The following is a 23,562-nucleotide window of genomic DNA, read 5'->3' on the forward strand; positions in this document are numbered from 1 at the left end:
TTTATTGGTCGTTTATCATTTATTCCGTTTCCCCAAAGTTCTAGGTTTTTTGGTTCATATTTTGGTATTTAAATAAAGGTATTAAAGTTAACCCTCTGTAGGCACACCTCTTTTTTGTGACGTGATAGGCACACGGGTGCGAATTTGGTTTATACATTTTCATGTCGCTAGAACTTTTTTCGGTCACAATATTTTATAGAGAATCAAGTATGAAATTGATGTAGAATATTCCGAGGAATTCGAATATTGTATTCACAATTCCGAAAAAAAAAAAAAATATTTTCACCCTTATAAAGAGATTTTTTTGTGACCACTTTTTTGAAAAATCGTAATTTTTTTTATTTTTGTCCTGCCAAATTCGCACCCGTGTGCCGACAGAGGGTTAATCATGTTTTCATCTTGGACTTTTCACTATTGGGAACACAGCAGTGTCTACCCGATTGAGAAGTTACATGTTTAAATTATTAGCATTCATGAAAGTGTCGCTTGTCAAAGATTGGGTATGAACAATGCTTTAACGGTCGTTCTTACAGTTTCTACGGAATCCGAATAATTAAGGTGAGATGCACTTTTTCATGACAGAAATTCTGTTGGATACTAACGTCTAGTCTTCTTATTAGCTACTTCGCAGAATATTAACGTCTGTTACTTAATTTTAAATTGATGAAGAACGATCCAAATTTTTAGGATTTTCCTGTGAAAACGATAAGCTTCTGTATGAAAGCCTTTAATAGTTGAGGACCAAACTAGACATCTTGTAAAATTTTTGACTGTGATCAAAAGAGCATTGTACCTTAGTTTCGTTGGATTTTTCTTATACGTCATATCAATATGACCGTTTCTGCTTGAACCTCGTAAGTACATTTTTTTAAAGATTTGTTTTTACTCCTAAGCATTGCTCTAAATCTTACCGAAAGAAAAGATGCAAGGGTTTTAGTTTAGAAACAACTCAAGCAATATTTCTTAAACTTAACTTGATTTCCTTTTTTTTCAATTCATATTTTTAATTTCAAGAAAAATTTATATTTCTTTTAAGAACTGAACAAAATTTGCTGTGTAGATACGTGGTTCACTCAAAAACGGGACGTTATAGCTGTCTGAGAAGTTGCGACCCATCCCTATAATGTTCCAATTACCTACACTGGTCGGCAAAAAAACAAAAAAAAAAAGTCGGGAGCAAGAACTTTGTTAGGTTATTTTAATTGACTTTAGTGTGCTGAATTCAAAACTGTTTACAGATTTATTCTTTCGCGTCTAGTTTTTGAGCAATATTTATCTCGAAAACTAATTATCAATTAAGTTTTTTTTTATGTTTAGTCAAAAATATACATTTTTCCGTAATATGTGGCTTTTTTCAGTCCAAGACAGAAGACGCAAACTGAAATTTGGTTCAAAAAACCATTCATTACTTTGAATGAAACAATCAGGATTTTGAGATATGGATCATAAATTTCTTTTTTGAATATGTTTGAGAAAAAAAAAAAAACTTATAGGAAGTTTTAATATAGTTTTTTGGAGATTGCATAAGTTTTGCAAACAAATTTAACGGTAATGTCAAATGTACCCAAAAACGCGTTTTTGACCTTTTTATATTCAAGTATTTCAAAAGCGTGACGTGCCAGTGAAATTTCGATTTCATATTCAAAATCATCAACATAAAAAAATCCTGTAGAAAAATTGGGTTTGGTTCAAGCTCTATTTTAATTGCCGACCAGTGTTATTGAAGAAGAAGAGTTACACTGGTCAATACCGCCGAATCAGAACTTTTGTTCCCAGAACAGACTATTTAATAGGATAGAGTGTCAGATACTTCATGGTATTATAATCCCGTTACTCGATTTTTTTCATTATTTCGAGAAAAACGCATTTGAATCTTCCCGAAAAAATTTTTTGCGGAAAATCATCTCATGCATCGAACGCTTCTAGAAGCTAAACGCTTTGAGGTAAAAATATGCCAGTGGTGCCAAATAAAAGGTATGACTATGGGCCTACGCTTGGTAGAGTCGCGTTATTTAATTCTATTTTTTTTTCTATGTTTTCCTGCTATTCGTTCATGTCTGAAAAATTTTTTTGTGAAAAATTCTCCCGTGCTTCAAATGATCCCGGCAGCTAAACGCGTGGATGTACAGGCACGGCCGTGGTACCAAATGAAAGGTCAGAGTGTCAACTATATCATTTTCTCAATTTTTTTTTTATTATTTCGAGAAACAGCCGTTATTTTGGCCGGATTGCAGAAAACTCTCTTCAAAAGCTTCTGGAAGCTTTACGATGTGAGCTAGACTTCTCAAACCGCTATCCGCGTTCATATGTATGTGACGTAAGAAAGTTTGATAAAATTTCACCAAGCTGTAGCAAGTATTTGATCTCGAAATTCAAGGGACTCCAATGTTTTTTTTGCTGATATGCAGGTTTTCATCGGGTTGCAAAAGTTTCGGAAGAAGTGATTGTCAATTTAAATTTCGATATTTTGACTTCTCAAGGAAGTAGTAATCGTTAGAACTGTTAATTAAAATGATAAAAAGTTTCATTATTGTTGTTATCGAAAGCCTTTTCAGAAGAGAGTTGCTGATCCCGTCTTATCCACTTGACTTTACGATCTGTATATTATCGCAAAAACTTCCTTTTTCTTAAAAGTCTGTCCATGTTTAAAATTATTTCTAATAATAGTTTAAGAGATTTCAAACAATGCTTTGAAGGTCTTGAAGTTTTATTTGCGGTATAGCGTTTGGTTGAATGAGGTTTCATATGGAAGTATGCATTGTTTTAGTGCTTGATGGGGTAAGCATTAATTAGCACAATTAAAATCACTCCTAACAGTCAAATCAAGCATTATTCCTAATTTGTATGGACTAAAGGCCGTAAGAAGCTATATTAAATCAATATAATTTAACAAGTTTAATTAAATATAGTTCCTGTTCTTCTACTTTACTGATTTCAGTAGTATATAGAATTTGTATTATAAAAATATAGAATATCGAAATATTCCAAACATCTACATCGATATCTCGCAAACGAGGAGAAAAATACAAAAAATTATAACACTTAACATCATTATTTCTTCTTATCCTTTCCTATCAAACTTAAGGTCAGAAATTGCCACCGTTAACATTTCTTCCAAACCACAATCAACCAATGTTTTTGCCAGTGTATTTGATAGACACTGTGCCAGTGGGATAAAGTACACTCTTACCCCCAGAGACAAATAAGTGAAAAACAATAAAATAGCAGAAAGGTCCACAAGTAGGTAGGCGTCAAATTGCAACATTATCCCGAAATGATACAAAGGTCTTTGGTTTCAAACCACGAAAGTAGGTGGCAGTGTGGTAGCGCGCGGTACCGGTACTGCATTGATTTATTTTGTTTTTCAGTATTTTATTTTTTTTTATTCGAATTCAAAAAGTCTGTGTGGGATTTTTGTTTTTCCTTTTTAAAAATGCATCTAGATATTCAAACACGCAGTTTAGATGCTGCAGCTGATGGGGAGGAGAAATTTGTATATATCCTCTGCACCGCCGCCGCCGCTACTACTGCTACCCGAACAACACAAACAGCACAGGTTGGTGCTGTAAATCACAAAATATTTTCATTTAATTGCCGTTGCGGTGGTGGCGGTTAAAGCGATACGTTATGGAGTATGGCTATGGGTTGTATATGATGGTGGTGGGCCATGGTCGAACTCTGGTGCGCTTCGGTTTCAATTAAAAGATCTCAGAAAATCGATTACGATGGCAATGACTTGAATTAATTAATTCAAACTGATTGCTATAAGCTTAAATGGACTCCACAGCACTTATTACCAGTTAGAGCTTACTCTTTTGATAATGTGTCGATTGGTAGGACGTTGTTGTTGTTGTTGCTGTCGAAGAGGAGGAGTGTTTCTTTGGCGCGATTTTTGAAACTAATGGTGTTGGAGCAATAATCATGCACCACAGGTGTAAAACAAATGTGCCAGGATAAGATCAACAAATCCTAGGTTGCTTCCACAACAAACCCACAAAAAAAAAAAAAAAACTGGTTGAAACCAAAATAATCCTCATCATCATTATCATCATCAAAATCGGCGGGTGCGGTAGTGCCAATGCTCAGTAGCCAGTGGCAGTAGTGTGGTGCAGTAAAATTTTATTGCGTGCGTTAATTTGGTTTTTAAGCAAATCTACTTATGGAACCAGCTGGTTTTTTGCCTAATAATGGCTGCCTTTCTACTTGTAGACGAAGTGCCAACATGCAAGCAAGCAAGTATAAAATTGTATTTTCTGGTTAGATTATGGGAATTATATTGTACAAGTGCGATTGAGGCAGAATCTACAATTTTATTATATTGGATGCAATCTAAAATTTTATGCACACATTTTCCCGCAAACCAAGAAGCAGAAGAAATGTTATTTCCTTGCTGTTTTTTTTTATGAGGTCTTATGAGAACTAGGATGGATTAATATTTATGAACATTTTGCACATTTTCACCTTATTCTTGAGGCTATAACATAACTAGTACTATACTATACACTCTACAGTGTGGCGGGTTTTTGATGTGCGTGATGCTTTAAGGTGGAATTAATATATAAAAAAGTCATGTATTTCCGACGCATTGATTGGGATTATACATTTCCGTGGAATTGAGTTTATTATTATTCTCTCACATGAGAACAGTAATCTAATAATATTATGGAAATTTTAGTTAGTTTTTTTTTATGAGGATTAGTTTTGATGACTTAGTTTACAGAACTTGTTGAATTTTCTATTTGAGTTGGCTTTATTTGCTAGAAACTTAAGGAGAAATGTGACCAAGTCACCAAGTTGATAGATGATATAATTTTGAGTGAGAGGTGTAACTAATTCGCTTTATCATAAAAAAGAAAATATGAACTTTTATTTTTATTTTACACATAAAACAACTGCTCATTTTTTTTATCTTTAAGGGTGCATATCATATCAGTATTTCAGTTTCAGCAGATACAAACTTGCTCACATTAGATAGGAAAGCTAAAAAAGAGGTCGTAGAGTTTTAATTTAACATACAGAAAATGCTTACGTATATTTGTATGATGTTTAAGAAAATATATAATCTGGCAAAAGACAAATAGAAATTTGTTATTTTATTGAAATTTGTTAAACATTTTCTCACTAAAGTGTGGATATTCAAAAAATAATAATTTCGTCTGGTAACCTTTAGTCTAAAGCAGTAGAATTGTTTATGGTTATGGCCAAATGCCCAATTAACATCTTTATTTTTCGGACTTACTTGACGAACTCATCTAAATTTAAAGGATTCATGCCAATTTTTTTTCCAGTGTAGCAGTTTCACCAGCGTAATTTTTTAACTTAAAAGTTATATTTTTGGTCCAACAGCTTTGCCAAATATTTTTGTTGTGATCATTTACTCAAAATGGTGAATGAAGCTCTTTCTCGTCTCGATGTCGAAAAATTGCGGTTTTTATTAAAATCAATATCGAAATAATATGTAATGAAATTGGTGCAAAATTATTTTTTTGGGTGCCAAAATTCACCACTGACAATCAATTAACTTCGACGAAATCAGCAAAATTTGAAAAGCAATATCATGGAAACCTATATCCCCGCATAGATGATTTTAGATATGTGTAAATTTAATGAGCCTAAGGGCCGTGATAGACTATTTTTAACAAAAATAACTCCTTAAAATCTAAAATTGACAAACATTCTTCTTGCGTGACCTTTTTAATAAAATAACAAATTCTATTTTTGTGGGCTATAGGTCTTTTCTTATTTTCCTACTTTGACTGATACAAGTTGGAAAATAAGAAAAGACCTATAGCCCACAAAAATAGAATTTGTTAAAATTGGCAAAGTCTGAAAAAGTCGAATATTTTTCGACAGTTTTTGAATTTTTGACAATGTTGCGTTCGATATTTTTGTCCGAAAATTTTAATGTTCATTTATTCTATAAATCATTTATCATTTATCTATAAACAAATGTGCCAAAAATCAAAACCAGCCATTCTTACGCATGGATTGATATACAAGGTTACTGTATTTATTGCTTTCTCAACTGCAATATTTATTGTTTAAAAATTAAAAAAGCATGAAAAGTGGTTTACGTTTATAAGAAATTAAGTTATTTGTATTATATTGTATGAATATCTTCAAAAATTTGACAAGGCAGTCCATCAAAGCCACAGGTCACTGTGGTGTATGAGTAACTTTTTTTTTGTTATTTTCTTTTTAAATACAAACATTAAATAATCCAACCGACTGATTTCTATAATAATTTTCTTAAACTTTAAATGATGTGCACTACTTGTTCTCTTGAACTTTTATTTTTCTGCGTTTTAAACTTTAATATGACACGACTTAATTTGCGTTTTATTTAATTTTGAACAGAAGTAATAAAAAAAAAAGAGTTCGCTGCTCAACTCTTTTATTTACAAAAAATGAATTTATTTCCTTAAATTTTTCTATTTACTTGTTGTTCATATTAAATTTAAAAAATTACGTTCATTAAGAAGTCTGAGTGGAGTTTTTTTTTTTCAAACAAGCTCAAGTTTTCTTCTATATTTTTAGCACCAAAACTTTTATTCAGAAATTGTTAGTTTATTTTTTTTAAATTTTTTTTTAAACTCTCAGTTTTGTTAACCAGTTAAGAAATTTTTTGATTTTGTCAGTTATACCTACAAACATAGGTGTCAAAAGACTTCAAACCTTAATATCATAAATATAATTCTAGCAAATGGAAGTTGTTTTGATTAAAAACATCGCTTTAAAACTAAAATTTTTTTAATTTTGCTTGTGTTTTGGGATCATACAAAAGGTTCAATATGCAGAATTTTTACTTAGCAAAAAAAAAATATTTTTAATTCTCTTTTTATGCATAACTTAGTGGGACATGTATAGTTCCTCCTCCAATTCCTGCAATAATTCTACGTTCCAAATAATTATGAAAAATAAAAAAACAGATAAACTTTCTTTCACTTTCATACTACAAATTCACTTTTTTTCTTCTCTTTGTTACATAAAATTGTTTACAAAAACATAAAATAAAAACAACAAAAAACATAACACGTGAAAAATATGTCCTTTCTATTTTCTTAATAATAATTATTATTATACGCTCCTAGTCATTGACCAGTGACCACATCGTAATAACCAAAACAAAAACAAACTCTCAATCGCACTTTCATCGATTTTATTGAATGATTTACTGCAATTTCTAGAATCTATTGAAATAAATGACATTCCAGTCTCGCTATAGTGAATATACTACAGACTCCTAAGCACACATATTATGCTCCTCCTACTAAAGCCACTGTTGCAAAAAATATAAAAAATCAAACACACATTACGCAAAAATCTTTTCAAAGATAAACAACTATCAACCAAGTGTGTACACATGTGTTTGTGTAATTTACAACGAAACTATCCTATCCTTATACTAACTCTATAAGAGCTGCAAACGAATGCGCAACATAGAAATCCTTATCCCATGACCACATTCACCTCACATACTTTTGTATCATTAATTTAGAATATTTGTCCAATTAATTATGTTTCTTATCATTTTCAGGCGCAAAAAACTCCAGCGAAAACATTTGCTTAACAACAACAATAACAACTGCAACAACACAACACCAACCAACAAACAACAACAACTTAAAATAAAATTGATAAATTTCTTCGCAAATAATAAAGTGGTGAGTATGCAATACAAAAAGATACTTAGATACTCGTACTTTCGTTGACTCCTTTTTTGTGTTTATTTTTTGTTTGTTTTGTTTTTTTTTTTTTCCTGGACAACCGCAACCGATGCGATACGGCTAGCGGCGGTAGTAGTAGTAGAGATGGCATTGAGATGTCCCGCGGTTAGCCAAAGATTTATCGATGGCAACAATGTTTGAACTTCTTCTTCAATTATCTCATTTTCATTCAATTGAAGTTGCACTGTTTGTAGTAAGCTGGGAGACGTGGTGGCGGCAGTAGTATAGCCGGCAGCGTGAGATTGCTTCTTCTTTTATTCAAAATATAACGGTCTTCTATTGGTGGTATGAAACTGTAAACTTTTAGAAATTTTTTTTTTTTAACGGAAAGTTTTGTTTTTTTGTTTTTGAATGGTTGTTCAACTTTGGCATGTTACCAAGACCCAGTTCCTTAGAAATGGTTTTTCAAGAACAAATAAATTCAATAAATCATTACGTCATTGAAAAAAAATTTCAAATACAATGTTAATGAATTTTGTGTTTGAAAGTCATTCATTCGAAAAGATGAACATAAATTGGTTGTCGTAGTTTGTCAATTCATTTTAGGTAGTTAGTTGCGGAATATTCTTTGAGCTTACTAACTTCAGATTGTGGAATGTTGAGATGCAAAAATAAGATCCGACCCAGAGTGTCCATATGGACCTTCCTAAAAAGAGAATTTTTAAATGAAGCGAATGGGTCACTCGTACTTCGTCTTATAGTTTTATACTTGTTCGTCAATAAAAATGATAAATAATACTATGGTAGTTCGATTGTGTATAGGAGAGTGGTTGGGTGTGGTGAATTGGTTGGTGACAACAATTGATACAAAAAAGGCTCAGATTTCCGAGATGTTTGAAAATAAGATCTTAGTCCGCAACCCTCAAAATACCAAAAATTTAGTTAAATTTTGGTCATTTATATAATATTTTTGTTAAAATTTCATTTAAGAACTGAGTTAAGTTTTAATTAAAGCTGCCACGACTGAATTCATCAATTAATATTGTATGGAGAAGAAGTGCATTTTCTTAAATAATCATGGGAAAAAAATATAATCTATAAAAGTTTAAATGCAACCATCTATCGAAAATATGCTTTCAAAGACTTGATTTTTTTTTCACTTTTCGATTTTTCAAATAGAAGGCACAAATGTTGTAGTAGTAACAATTTCATTTCTGATTCCATATCCATTTAAAAAAACTTCACTGGTATTGCATTTTTTTCAGAAATAGAACACCTGGACCAACTTTTTAAGAGTCGTTGCAATTTTCATATATCCAAAACTGGGTTAAGGAAAATTAGAAAAATACTGGGTTGGTGTGAAAATTTAAAAACCTACCTAGTTCAAAAATTAAATTTTCTTATTGGAGCTTGTTAAAAGGAATATTTTAATTACAATTGTGATAAATTTTTTTTTTTCAATATTGCAAAATTTAAAGGCTTTCGGAAAGTTGTTTTTGATCTTGAGTTTAGTTACAAAATTTCCCATGAAAGTCAACGGACTTAACTCAACTGAAATCTAATTTTTGACTATTTTTGAAACATATAGTCAAAAAAATCTGCTGCCAATTTTTGTCAATTTGGGTTTAAGTGAGATTTTAATTATAAAAGGTTATTTACATGTTTTTTATTGTATCATTAAAAATGCAAATCAAATGTGGTGCATTCAAATTTGTTTGATAATGAAAAAAAAGTGCGCACTTTTTTTAATTATCAAAATAATTTTTTCTTTTAGCATTTAATAGAATTTTGCAGAGACCAGAAATAACAGTCAACTCCCTGTGCAGGGACGGGTTAGAATATTCCTGCAGCGCCTCCCCGCTTGTCGTAAAAGGCGACTAAAGGAGCAAATTTATCTAGGTCACAAACACCAAGGTGAACCTAGCGACACTTAACACCTGTAAACTTTCCCAAAAGTGTGCATGCCAGTCCCTGGGTTGGCACGACTGGAGATCACCGGTGCTGTTAAAGAGAGATCAAATATAAAACTGGAGTATGCACGCGTCGAAAAAAAAAAAAACAACAACAACAACAACGTTTCGCAAGATTTTGTGAACTGAAGCATTATGGAAGTACTCGTCCAAAGAAATGACACTACCCCGCCAGGCACTACCATTACTAATGGTACTGATCCTGGACCGAGTAGCAATGCTCGGGTCAGAGCTAGACGGATTCCGGGGGCTAGCAAAGTAATGCCACAGATTATACAGAATCTGAGAGTTGCGAGTTGGAACGTTGGGAGTATGACAGGTCGAAGCTTCGAGCTGGAAGAGATGATGATAAGAAGGCGAGTAGACATCTTGTGTGTCCAAGAAACGAAATGGCGTAACACGGGAAATAGGGCCCGTTTCTTGGATACAAGGACAAAAAATTACAAGATGTTCTACTATGGAACGGAAAAGGGTAAGAACGGAATCGGAATCATCCTTGCAAAAGACCTCTTAGGCAGCATATTGTCCATTTCGAAATTCAGTGACCGTTTGATGTCCCTTAAATTGGTGATTAAAGGAAAGTTGTGGAATATTGTCACTGCATATGCTCCCCAAATTGGATGTGAGCAGGTGGAAAAAGATGCATTTTGGCTAGATTTTCACAACCTACTTAAGGACATCCCAAAGGAAGAGTTTTTGTTCGTGGGCGGAGATTTAAATGGACATGTCGGGAAAACAAACGAAGACTATGAAGATTGCCATGGAGGCCTCGGATACGGCATCAGGAACTCTCCTGGTGAAGACATCCTGAGCTCGTGCAAAACATATGGTCTTATCGTACTTAATACCATGTTCATCAAACAAAGCCGACACCTGGTCACTTACAGCAGTGGTGGAAATGAGACTCAGATTGATTACCATTTGGTATCTAGTTTCATGAAACCTCGGGTCAAGGATTGTAAAGTGATACTGGGAGAAGCGATCGCCCACCAACACCGTCTCCTACTGACAGAATTTTTTATGGAGACAGTGAACGACAACAAAAAGACAAAGACTTTTGGGAAGATCAAATGGTATAATCTGGATAAGGAAAAAGGCGAAGCTTTTATTTCGAATATGCAAAACTATCTGTATAACAACACCAATATATTTCGAAATGAAGAGAGTACAGCACAAAGTATGTGGGACCTCCTACAGCGAACTTGCATAGAAAAAGCCAAAACACTGTTAGGGGTTTCAAAAGGACACAACCAACAAGGCAAAGAAACATGGTGGTGGAATGATGAAGCTAAAGCAGTTGTAAGTAAAAAGAAAATGGCTTTCAAAGCTTGGTCGAAGTGCCCCTCTAATAATACAGAGCAAAAGTCACGCCTCGAAGTGGAATACAGAAACTGCAAGAAAGAAGCGAAGAAGATATGTGCCCAAATTCAAGCCAAGAATACGGAAGACCTGTATCGGGAGCTAGATGAAATTTCTTCCCCGACTGCTGGTGCTATTCAAGAGCTACGACAAAACGTGAATAAGGGCGCAACCATCTTCAAAATAGCCGCTCAAAGAAGAAGAAATGCTCAGGAGATCTGTTCGCCAAAGTTTATTAACAATGCTCAAGGCCAACTACTTGTGGAAAACGAAGAAATCCTCCACAGGTGGCGACAGTATTGTGACGAACTTCTAAATGAACAATTTCCAAGGCTACACTTTCCAATATCTTCACCTAACTTAAGCGAAGTATCCGATGTCACAGTCGAAGAAGTTAGTGAGGCTGTAAAATACTCCAAAAAGGGAAAAGCTGTTGGGCCAGACGAAATACCCTCAGAGTTTTGGAAAAAGATGGGAGACATCGGGTCTAGATGGCTCATGGTTCTTGTTTCCAAGCTTATACGAGGTGATCGAATGCCTAATCAATGGAGGGAAAGTTATCTTCTTCCAATATACAAAGGGAAGGGTGATACTCGAAGCTGTGATAATTACCGTTCGATTAAGCTGATGTCACACACCATGAAGATCGTTGAGCGAGTCTTGGGTAGCCGACTGCGAAAAATAATAAGGCTATCTGATGACCAGTGCGGGTTTGTTGCGGGTAAATCAACCACAGATGCAATCCAGAGTATCAGAATCATTATGGAAAAACATCGAGATTCCTTGGAGGATTTGCATGTGGTATTGGTTGATTTTGAAAAAGCATTCGATCGACAACCACGAGATCTGATATGGGTGGCCCTCAGACAACGAGGAGTTCCGGAAACCTATGTGCGGATAATTATGGACATGTATGATGGAGCAGTTACTAAAGTAAGATGTGCAGCTGGAGTCACCGAAGAATTCGAAATCACAGTAGGTGTACACCAGGGAAGCGTCTTGAGTCCTCTGCTCTTTATTACCGTTCTTGATTACCTGCTTCAAGGCAAAGTGACGGACCCAAAAGTGCATCGGTTATTCTTTGCTGACGATGGAGCCATCATAAGTGAAGACCCGATATCCCTGCAACGAGCACTTGATGTATGGGTGGATGTTCTAGAAGGTAGTGGGTACCGCATAAGCGCGAAAAAGACAGAATACCTATGCTGCCCATTTTCTGATCCACACAGGCCTATTCCTGACATTTATTTGAATGGTGTAGTGCTTCCCAAGTGTGAAAAGTTTAAATATCTGGGGTCTATGATAAATAACGAAGGTACTTGTGATGACGATATCAATCATCGCGTAAGCGTAGGGTGGATGAAGTGGCGGGAAAATTCTGCTATCTTCTGTGATCGAAAAATGCCCCCTAAGCTGAAAGGAAGGCTCTACACCGCAGCTGTGCGTCCAGCACTCACATACGGTTCACAATGTTGGACAATGTACAAAAAGTATGAGAGTAAGTTAACGGCAGCTGAGATGAAGATGCTTCGCATGACAGCAGGAGTAACAAAGCTTGATAGTATTAGAAGTACGAAGATCCGAGGAAGCCTTCATGTTAAAAATACCATCTCCCAAAAAATTGAACACGACCGACTCAGTTGGTATTGCCATGTTCAAAGGAGAGATCCTGAGAACCCCGTCAAAAAAGCAATATCATATAACGTTCCAACACGAAATAAAAAGAAAGGTAGGCCTAAAAACTCCTGGTACAAGCAAATGCAAAAACACCAGCATTCAGTTGGCCTCAGAAACGGAACAATACAAAACCGGGAGGCTTGCCGCCGATTTCTGAGGTCAACCCGGCGAACCCCACAGGCGGATCACTAGTGTGAAGCAGTAACGTGGGAAGGTTATGATCCCCTCGACATCGAGATCATAACAGCGCCGAGAAAAAAGGAAGAAGAAGAAGAAGAAGAAATAACAGTCAACCTTTATTTTCAATCGGTTTCTCTCTGAGAGTTACCACATTATTAAATAATTTCGGTTAAAGGTTGAGATTTATTTTTTATCTTTTTAAATATCTCTCAATGGTTGAGATTTTACAAAAATAGAAATGGAAAAGGTCAACCTTAAACCGTTTTCGCTGAAAATAAATCAAAAATAGTTAATTGAGAGGAAGATGTCGAATATGTCAAAAATGTCTTTATTTTGCAAATATATAAATATGAAAAGGACGTTTTTTTCTTAGTTCTGCACCCAAGATTATACCTCTTTTCGCTTAAAATAAAATGGTATAGACGAAAGTGTCTTTTCCACTGTGATTTAAGTTGCTGGGACGACAAGCACAAACAATGCAATTTCGAATATTTCAGGAGACCGATGTTCTAATTGATACATTTGCAGATGAGAATTATTTTTTTCTCTCAGCGATAAATCTGACTGGTTGACCGAAACATAAAAAAATACAAAATAAAGGTTTCTCTCCGACCTTGGCTGAAATTTTTCTTTTTTAAAGATAAAGGTTATTTTATTGAAAATGGCAACAAATAAGAGTTATTACGGAACCTTTAAAAAGGTTGAGATTTATTTCTGATCTCTGGAATTTTGGAATACAGAATTTTGAATTTACAGAATTTTCAAATACAGAATTTTTTATTTTTAGAATTTTAAAATACCTACAGAATTTCGGATACCAGAATCAGAATTTTGACCCTAAACATATCTAAAAACTAGAATATTGTACTTTTCATATTCTATTTTCGAATTTTCAATACGAGCAATGCTCACTTCCAAAAATACAGTTTTCCGAAAATCACTAAAAAAAAATCAAAAAATAACACCGAATATCGAAATTCCGATGAACCAGAACAACAAAATCCAAAAACAATCAAGGAGAATTCCGAATCGAGAAAATCAAAATCCCGAATTAAAAAATCCTTTTAATTTACCCCTAAATAAATAAAATGAATATAAAAAAAAGAACCACATCCGAAAATTAAAATTTCACATTGCGAAGTAACTCGATTGTTCCAGCCTGCGCAGAAGACAATCGAATTATTCTACTTTAAGAAGGACTCAAGTTCATATTAATAAAAGGCGCAAGTGAGCAGTCCGATAAAAGGAAATAAGAAAGATTACAACAATTCTATTCGACATAAGCGAGCAAATACAAGCGACCTATATTTTTAATTTTTAAGTATTTCAACACATCTGATTATCTGTATTGTGGCAATTTACTTAGCGCAGTTGTATACTCGTAGAAGGAATGACTTTCAAAATCAAATGTAAGGCGGATGTTAATTATCACATACTTCTATACCACCCGAGCTATTTGAGTATACAGGTACCAAGTCCGCGAACAAGATAGGTGATGGCAGTGTAGTGTCTACTCGCCAAGTCCATCTATATACTAGCATAGCGCAGTAACTTTCATGTTTGTGTTTTGGAAGATTTTTATTGCCAATCGTCGATATTGGCAATTGGCAGTTAAATTGGTAGACGTTATTTACAATGGATAAATGGATTCGTTGACATTAAATTTCAATTTAATTCTCTTTTTTTTTGTCGATTTTTATTTGGTATTACTCGTCGCTGAAGACGACAACACTTCCATGTTGATTTACTTTAGCAGCATGAATTCGCGATATTGTGGCAATAATAATTATTGTGGTTGGCAGTTGGGAGAGTTTGTGGTGGCGGAAGGTGGTTGGGTGGACGACTAGTACGACGACGAACAAGATGGAGGACGACCCTGGCAATCGTCTTGGCCGGCCGGCAAATGTCGATGGATGCCAGATGATGGGTATTTTTATTATTTTTTTTTCTCAGCGAAAGTTGATTTAGGTTAGAATGTGAGCAATAAACTAAACAAAAAATATTTATTTTTTTCTTCTTTTCCTCTTTAAAATAGATACTTTTGTAAAAGATACGTGTAATTACAAAAGTAAATGTCTTCACTTGTTAGTTAATTTCTTTTAAAGATTTCGACATGAAACTAACAAAACTCATAGAAGAAAAAAAAAACGAGAAGAAGGTGTATTGTGTACTTTTATTAAAGAGCTTCGGAACTTGTGAGACTTGTCGAAGTATTCAATTGGAAAGCGTACATACAACAAAATAATACGGACATGTTCTTAATTGATGGTTTTCTGTTAAGATATGAAATAAAATACAAATGTAATTATCTGCAATTGGATGTGATTTTTTTTGCTTCTATATAATTTCATCTGTTTTGCTGTTTAGATTGTGGACTTATGAGGATGGGTACCAAGTTTTTGTCTGAATTTATTTTATGGAGATGAAAGAGAGATTAGAAAAATATTTTTTCTAACTAAATTCAAGTTATTTGTAGAAAAGATAATTAATGACTTGGGAGATAGATTTCTTGTTTTCGGAAAACAATTTACTTCGACTAGGCGAAAAATGCAATTTCTTAGTTGTGATAAAATTAATAAAGTTAATTCCTCAATTTAAATGTCAATACCATTATTAGAGTGTTAAACACTTTGTTCTTTCGGATTTCTCTGATTAAATTATTTTTTAGTAAAATGTAAAAAGAGTCCATTCTGGCCGTTTTTCTTCTGACTGCAGTTGATTAAATCGATCGTAATCAAACCCCCTGAAATAAGATTAGCTGGGCTTTCTTTTCACTTGTTACCATATCTTTCTACGTCGCTATGTTCTTGGATAGGTGATATTCGATTTCCTAGAAATTCCTTTTAATAGCTAGACAGTTGCGAGATAATGTACAGAAACCCCTTCTAAACGTATTTAGGTCACACTAGTGTAATCCTTAATCCTTTCATCATTTCATCCAACAACAGTATTGCTCATTTAAATTTCCTTAACCGCACAGTGTGGTAAATCGCCAATCTAACTGGACGAAATTTAAAAAAGTTTACCCATTTGATTTAAAACTATGAGTTTAGCTTCTTCAATACAATGAGTATCTAACTGTAATACATGTTTTGTTTTTTTTTTTTGTCTTTATCTCGGATTAGGGAAAATTAGGCTTGAAAGTTGGTTCTTTTCAGCAGTTAGAAATGTGAAGGAGTATTTTGTTGACGACTGGGTCGCAAGAACTTGCTCTTAGAGTTCAAGTTGCTTAAGTTTTTAAGACTTTTTATATGGAAACTTGGGAAATGTAGGTATATGAAAACAAAAAAAAACATAAAAAAATTAAAATTAATTTTTCAAAAAAATAAAACAATATCTGAAATCAAATCGCCCCACAAAACAAGTACTCAGTTTTATTTGATATATTAAGGTGTATTTTTAGAAAAAAAATTTCAAAATCGTTGGAGCCGTTTTTTTAAAAACTAATTTTTTGAAAAAAAAAGTTTTAAAATAAAATTGGTATGCCATTTTGTAGAAATCACTAATCAACAAAAAAATTCAATGTCCCGTTTTCGAAAATTTGATTTTTCAAAAAACATTTTCAAAATTTCTTTAAAAATCCAAAAACTATTTTTTTTTAAATTTTATTTTTTCCTTATATTGAAAGTATATAAATGCTTTTGTTTAAAAAATTTCGTTGAAATACAATGAGCAGTTTTGCAGAAAATCCGATTTGAAAAAAGCGGTCCTATGGCAGGTACCGTTAATAATTATTTTCAAAAAAATTTTTTTCTTCGAAAGATAGACCTTGTTTAGAAACTAATATTTCAATTTTTTTAACAAAATCGTTGGAGCCGTTTTCGTGAAATTAAACTTTTCCGAAATTTTTGTATGACAGGTACCGTTATTTTTGGTTCAAAAAAATTAATTCCAAAAACCCCTCTGGAGAAACTCCAACAACTGCTACTTAGCAAGTTTGGAGTCAATCGGTCCATCCGTTTAGGCTCTAGTTCCTTATACAGGCAGACAGACGGACTTCAGGGACCCACTTTTTTGGCATTCTCTATCATCGTAATGTCATGGAAAAATGTTATCTCAACTTTTTTTTTCTGTACTAATGCATAACTTGAGATATTACCGTTAGAAAATGCAAAAAAACGTTTTTTTTTTGTGTTTTGGACTTTATTCTTTTGTATAAAGAAAATAGAAGTTTACGTATATAAAAGAATAAGGTCCGAAGTACTGCATTTTCTAACGGTAATATTTCAAAAACGGGAGCTGATTAATTTGTTTTGACCTCGGATTCGAGTTCAGCACACCGAAAACACTCAGAAAAGGATATTTTTGTTTCAGCAACAAAAAAAAAGTTTAATTTTGTTAACCAGTGTTATCATTGATGATTGATACTTTTCAATTTTAACATCAATTTAACAAGATCACTGCAAAATGCAAGCAAGTAAAAATGGCCAGAAATAGGGACATCAAGAAATTCAGAGCATTAATTACTTGAAAAACATCGAAGGTAATACAAACACAGATGTTTTTACTACATATGCATTTTTTCTTCACTATTTTGACCCACTTTTTGCAGAAATTATAGATAGGGTAAAAGCGGGTGAGATGGCATACCCATTTTTGTTTTTGTCATATTTTACAAAGTAAACAACATTTCATATTTCTAACAATGCAAAAATGTTCTATATTCAACATCCAACGTATTATTTGGTTTACAGAATTTTATATTTTAAATTTTTATTTTTAAATTAATATAGAAAAAAAAGTTTGAAAAAAAACTATCTCCCCCTATAGGGTGAGATGGCGCATGAGTTTGTTTAAGGTTTCTATTGCCAAATTCATTGCACAAATGGTTGAACGATGTGAAGGAGTCAAGCACCAATGCATGCCATATAATAGATTGCAACTAGTCGTCTTTTTTATAAAATTGTCTTGGCTGAATTACTTAAAAAAAATATTTTGAGGGTGATATGGCACATGCTAAAACTATACTCAATTGAAAAATTCTTGTACGGAATGCGCCATTTCACCCGTAAAAAACTGCGCCATCTCACCTTTTTTCGCATAATTCCTATTCGTAAGCACCCATAAAAAGCAGATAGAACTAGAGCTCAGATTTCACGCGCAATCCATAACTTTTACTCTCTTATTTGTATTGGTGTATCAAGGGCATCTAAGATCCCAACGACTCACAAAATATCGGAACAAAAAAAAAAGAGCGAAAAAAAAAATTCGAAAAAAATCATCACATGATTTGCTTTGAAAATTTTTTTATTTTTTGTATCAAAGACAAAGAAACGAATACTGGCTACTTCGATTTAAAATATTTAAAGAAAGCTAAAAATATTTTTCATACATTTTTAGAGCAATAAATGTGAAAGATATTTAAAGTGCGCCATCTCACCCGCTTTTATCCTATCTTTTTTTTAAATCTTTTTTTTTTTAAGAATTTTATCTATTCACATTCATTTGGTTAAAATTGTTTAGAACAAAAAGTCTTTTTAACGCGAGTTATTAATTTTGTTCAGCTAGATTCGTGATTTACCACACTGTGAACGGTTTCAAAAGAATGAATTTCTTTCACAAAATTTTTACATTTCACAGAATCAAATTTTGCATTTTTATGCGCAGACGCAACTTCAATTTACCTTCTTGCAATCAAATTTCATAGTCTGGTGAGCAAACGTCGTCGTTAACACACAAATGTATTTTTGTAACTTTTTTTTTTTAGTTTGTTTTTCTGCTGTCAGATCATTGAACCAAGTTCGCATATAAATGTAAGCACCCTATAGCACCTACAATGCGAAAAATAAAATGTTGTCCCCTTCATTTCTTGACAAAAAACCAATTACAAAGAAGTCCAAAGCCCTTTTCCAGTGAAATTAAAATTCCTGTCACAATTTCCTCTAACTACACCCATCATCCTCATCATTGACAGCTTATTTCATAGCTTCTTCGAAAAATACTGACAAATTCTTTGATGGATATTCTCAACACAACACGGATTTTTTGTTTTGTCTTTAAGGCGGGACAGAATATTGTAATCTTAATCCTAAAACACATACGCGTGCTGTAAATATTTTTGAGATAAAAGATTTTTCTTTGTTGGTTTTTGTCTTATTATTGGCCATAAGAAGTGATGATTGAATGCTTAATTTAGATACGAAAATTTATGACAAGGCCATTTAAGCTATAAGATCGTTTGGTGGTATCTGTCAGAATATAATATGTCATTTGAGTTTGACAGTTGACGAGTGATCAGTGAGTGGTACCATTCTTAGCGGTTGACAGTTTTCTTTAAATCTGAACAACATTCGAATGAGTGTCATTTGACATTACTTTGAATATAAAATGGATGCATCATTGTGGTACTCGTATGGAAATCTATTTAATATTGATTTGAAAAGATTGCCCTTGGATTTATGTTAACTAGCTTATGAGGTGAAGAGCATTGACTTTTTGTTGTAAGTGAAATGCATCATGATGACTATGTTTATTTTTATGCAAAATTATTATTTTCCATTTAAAACCACAAGAGGGGTTAGTTTATTATTAAAAGTGTAATTAAAAATGCCTTTGGGGGGGTTATTACTCACGTTTTCTATCCAGTCAGGTCCGGAAATCAAATATTTGCATAAAGAAGTGATTAGACTTTAAGCATTGAACACTGCAAAAAAAAAAACTAAAAGTAATAATGTATTGAGGGGGAGAAAACTATGTGGCGTCTACTGTAATAAAGTGTCTTTACATGGAGAAAACGTGTCGAGAATTTTAATATTAACGTCTTACATGGAAAGAGGATATTTATATCCTATGACGCCATTCAAGACACTTCTACAGCAATTTTCTTTAACTTCTACTTAATTCGAATTAGATAATTTATAAATTTTCAACGATTTCTGGTCACGCAACAGGATTGTCAATTAATAGAGTCCTTCTTAGTAAATTTCGAAAGTAAAGATATTTATGTATAAGAAGTAAAGTGTTGTGGTAGTTGAGTAAATTTGTACTTTTTTCAATATGTTGTGGCCCGCTGTAGAAAAATTATTATCATTCAATTTTTAATTCAATCGCTCCTTCAAAAATTTCTCGTGACGTAGTTAATCATTTATTCATGTGGTTTAACGTACCTACCCGTCTGAAAATCTAGACCAAGGTCTAATAGAGACAAAGAACTTAAAAGTGTGTTAATAGTAACTCTTTAAACAATCTACCAACAACCTGTGTCAAATTACAATAAACAAAAATCAAGGTCTGTCCATTAAAATGATACTTAAATACTTATACATTAATCTTTACCTCCTCGTGCAATTCAAAATGTGAGCAATAAATTAAATTTACTCAATGAATATTATAGTCAAGTCATGCAACACAACTCATAACTTTGTCAAAAAAATACAAAAAAAAAAAAATATTTCTTAACTTCATGTCACTTTCTTTGGACATCAAAGGTGTTTGCATGCAATTTTTTTTGTGTGAGACCACAGCTAAAACATTTGAATGTGGCAATTTGCTTATAGGCTTCACCCTCTTTTTGGTTACTTCTAATGGATTCTGTGCATTGTGTGGTTAAAGTTTATTGGTGACTCATTTTTTTAATGGCTACCGTTTTTTGTTTGTTTTGTGTTACCACATAAACTCCTGACAATTTTACAATGTTGTTTAGTGTAGTTGGTCGGTTCTTGAAGTGTTGAACTTTGGAATTGAATAACAAAACAGACAACGACAGTGACTAGAGATGACAACTAATATTTCTTGTAACAAAACTAGGCACATTGGTTTCATATGGTTTTTCCGAGTTATCTAGGCTTCAGAAATAAAATATTCTTGTGTTTCTGTCGAAACTCAAGTGGAATATTGTTGGAACACATAAATTTGAATTGAATGCAACATACAGACAGACACAATGTACACAAGTACAGTGATGTGGAAATTAATGTTGTCAAACATGAATCTGTGGAATAGATAAAAAGCGATTGTGTTAAAAAAAAGTTTGTTGTTTTATTAAAAAGCATTCAAGCGTCTTTCAATTACAACAGTCTTTTAGTCTAATGCCAGAAATTACGAAGAAAAATTCCTAAAGTCTCTGAAATTTCCAAATTGTCAACTGTTTTCATACCAATAACCTAGCTGAGAACTAAAAATCCAAAAGTGTGGAAAGATCCTTCAGCTCTTAGTGAGCTGGATGGTACAACTTTATGGCGAGTCCGAACGGCTTAAATGAGACACACATTTTTCATGACAGTTTTATAGGTTCTCTTCCAGAAATGCATTTCGGGAGGATTAGTGCTGAAAAAAATATTAGTGTAGGCTGAATTTAAACCCAAAACCTCCACTGGACTGGCAGTCTATCGCACCAATCCACTATTCCTGATGAAGGTCACGAATGGATCATAAATTCTTAGTTTGCTGTATTTCCCAGCTGAAATATTTCCCAGAAAGCGATATTAAGGTTGTTTACTGTTGAAATAAATTTAGAAATTTAATTTTCATTAAACGTTCATAGTTTTAAGATCTGAAAAAATGTCGCAACGACTTCCAAATAAAATGTGGATCTCTTGGCGTTTCATAAGCGACGATTAGTAAATCTCAAAAGTAACACTGAAATTTCACATAAAACTAGTAATCCTCAGCCAATGTCCAATTTTAACAAAAAGTTGCAGCTAAATTTTCTTCGGCGGCGGTGACAGAAGTTGAAAAAGTTTCAGACGATAGTTTCTTTTAACGAATCTTTGACTGTTTTGCCTGAAACTTTGATGTATAAGTGTTGTCCAAATTTATTATATGTTGTCGAAATTTCAATTGTCAAATTTTCTCCAAAATTCAGGGTCATAAAAACTAACCAGTTTCGACTGAGTTACAAGTTCTAGTTTTCTAAGAAAATTTTAAATTGTTAGCAAACATTTTAGATTTGTAATTTAGGCGATTTTTCTTTTACTGTTTTGGCCGTAACTTCGCTATAATGGTAAATAGAAACAAAGGGATCGCCGTAGTTTATTTTGAAAATCGGTTAATTTTAAGGTGTTGGCTGTTGATGGTTGTTAAAAGTTCAGCTGCCGAATTTTCCTTAAATTTTGGCCAAATATTGTGAATTTTAGAGGTTTAGCTGATTTCGGACAAAAATGTTAAGACAATATTAAAATATTTGTTGAAAATTATATCTGATATTCAAATCGATAGAAAGCCTCTAGCATAAAGCATTATCGTTTCGTTTTCCTCAAATGTAAAAATGACATTCAAGACTACAAACTGCATGAAGAAGATAGCTCTGGTTAGTAGCGTAACAAAAGTTTCGAAATGTATTAATACTTCCCAATTGTAGTTGAGGAAGCCTTGAAGAAAGATTTGCTGTTTTAAGGTTTCAAATATTAGAACTTTATCAGAATATAGAACAACTGCTTATTAAAATTAAAATACCCGATCTTAAATCTTGAATTTTAGATTCTACAATCTCTGGAAAAATACTGGAGGATTAAAAAACAACAATTTCTCCATTTATCCCTTAAAACCTATTTTCGTGGTTGCATCACGTTTTTGAAAATTGAGTACCTTTTAAAATAAGCTATTTCGCACCGACTTCGCATGATTACGATGTGCAAACTGCTGCTGAGCAATAAAATGTTCAAATTATCCCTTGCGAATTATTCCAAATAGTCTATTTTGAGGTTTTTAAAACCTGGTTTTGGAGCTGTGCAAGAAAACCTTTCAATCACTTGACAATACGCACGGCACAGACATCATAGTGCATATCCCACTAATCCCCGCGTTAAAGTGACAAAACTCCTTCGGTTAAGCCTAGAATTTCTTAGTCGGAAGGAAAGGTTTTTTGGTTTAGAAAGTCTTAAAAAATTCCTCGAATCATATTTTTACCGCTTTAAGTGAGATGAACTGAAGAAATCCGATTAATCAGACCAAGAATCAAAATCCGCTTACTGACATTTTTAATGATTTAAGCCTCATAAAAAAGATAAGTTTTGTAAGTCGAGTGTCAAAATCAATACCGTCAAATACAAAAATCAAATTAAAGAAACTTAGATTAGAAATAGAAACGTTGGGTTTTAATCAGAATGTAGTCGGGTGAAGATCAAGATTGTAAATAACTCCTAATCAGTGAAAAGTAAAACTAATCTCCAAAACTAAATACACAAAAAAATGTTATAGATTTTGTCGAACCCTACTGTAATTTGTACTTTGATACTTGTGTCGACTACCAGATGTTGTTCACGATAATTTGTTCAACTTCCGAAATTGAATTACCTCCATTAGGGTATATTTATACTCTACTCTCTGTGATTCATTTTCAAAAAATGTAAACTGCCTCTCAAAGCGTATCTAAGTGGGTTACAATTTACACGCACAATTAGTCAAACATGTATTTGCCCTAATTTGATGAAAATTGTATAATACACCATATCTAACTCCACGTGAGGGAATACTTATTTCTTCTTTTTTTTTGTTATTTTATGACTTCTAAAAATATAAATCTTGATATAAGATGACAAGTCTAATTCAGATACACAAATGGGCCCTTAATTCTGTTATACAAAAAAGAAGATTGCCGCGCGCCGATTGTCATTAAAGAGAATAAAAACGAAGTATTTCTAAATTTACTTTTATTTTTTGTCACTTTTGTTTATCTTTGACTTTATCCCCGGATAGAGGAGTGCCGCCTCCGAAATACTTCAAAAGTATCTGTGTATCTTTCAATCTATGAATCTGATTTGGGATAAAAA

At 33.1% G+C, this 23,562-nt stretch overlaps 1 protein-coding gene across 1 annotated transcript in view; it reads left to right on the forward strand.

Annotated features, from left to right (window-relative positions):
- The window catches only part of LOC129908795 (klarsicht protein), a 443,345-nt gene that overhangs the window by 133,490 nt on the left and 286,293 nt on the right, over window positions 1-23,562 (forward strand). Inside the window, exon 3 of the mRNA XM_055985556.1 lies at window positions 7,538-7,664. The gene's annotated coding sequence lies outside the window, so the exon portion shown is untranslated. The remainder of the gene's footprint in view (window positions 1-7,537; window positions 7,665-23,562) is intronic.

Source organism: Episyrphus balteatus, chromosome 2, assembly GCF_945859705.1.
Source record: "Episyrphus balteatus chromosome 2, idEpiBalt1.1, whole genome shotgun sequence".
In the NCBI taxonomy this organism is placed as follows: domain Eukaryota; kingdom Metazoa; phylum Arthropoda; class Insecta; order Diptera; family Syrphidae; genus Episyrphus; species Episyrphus balteatus.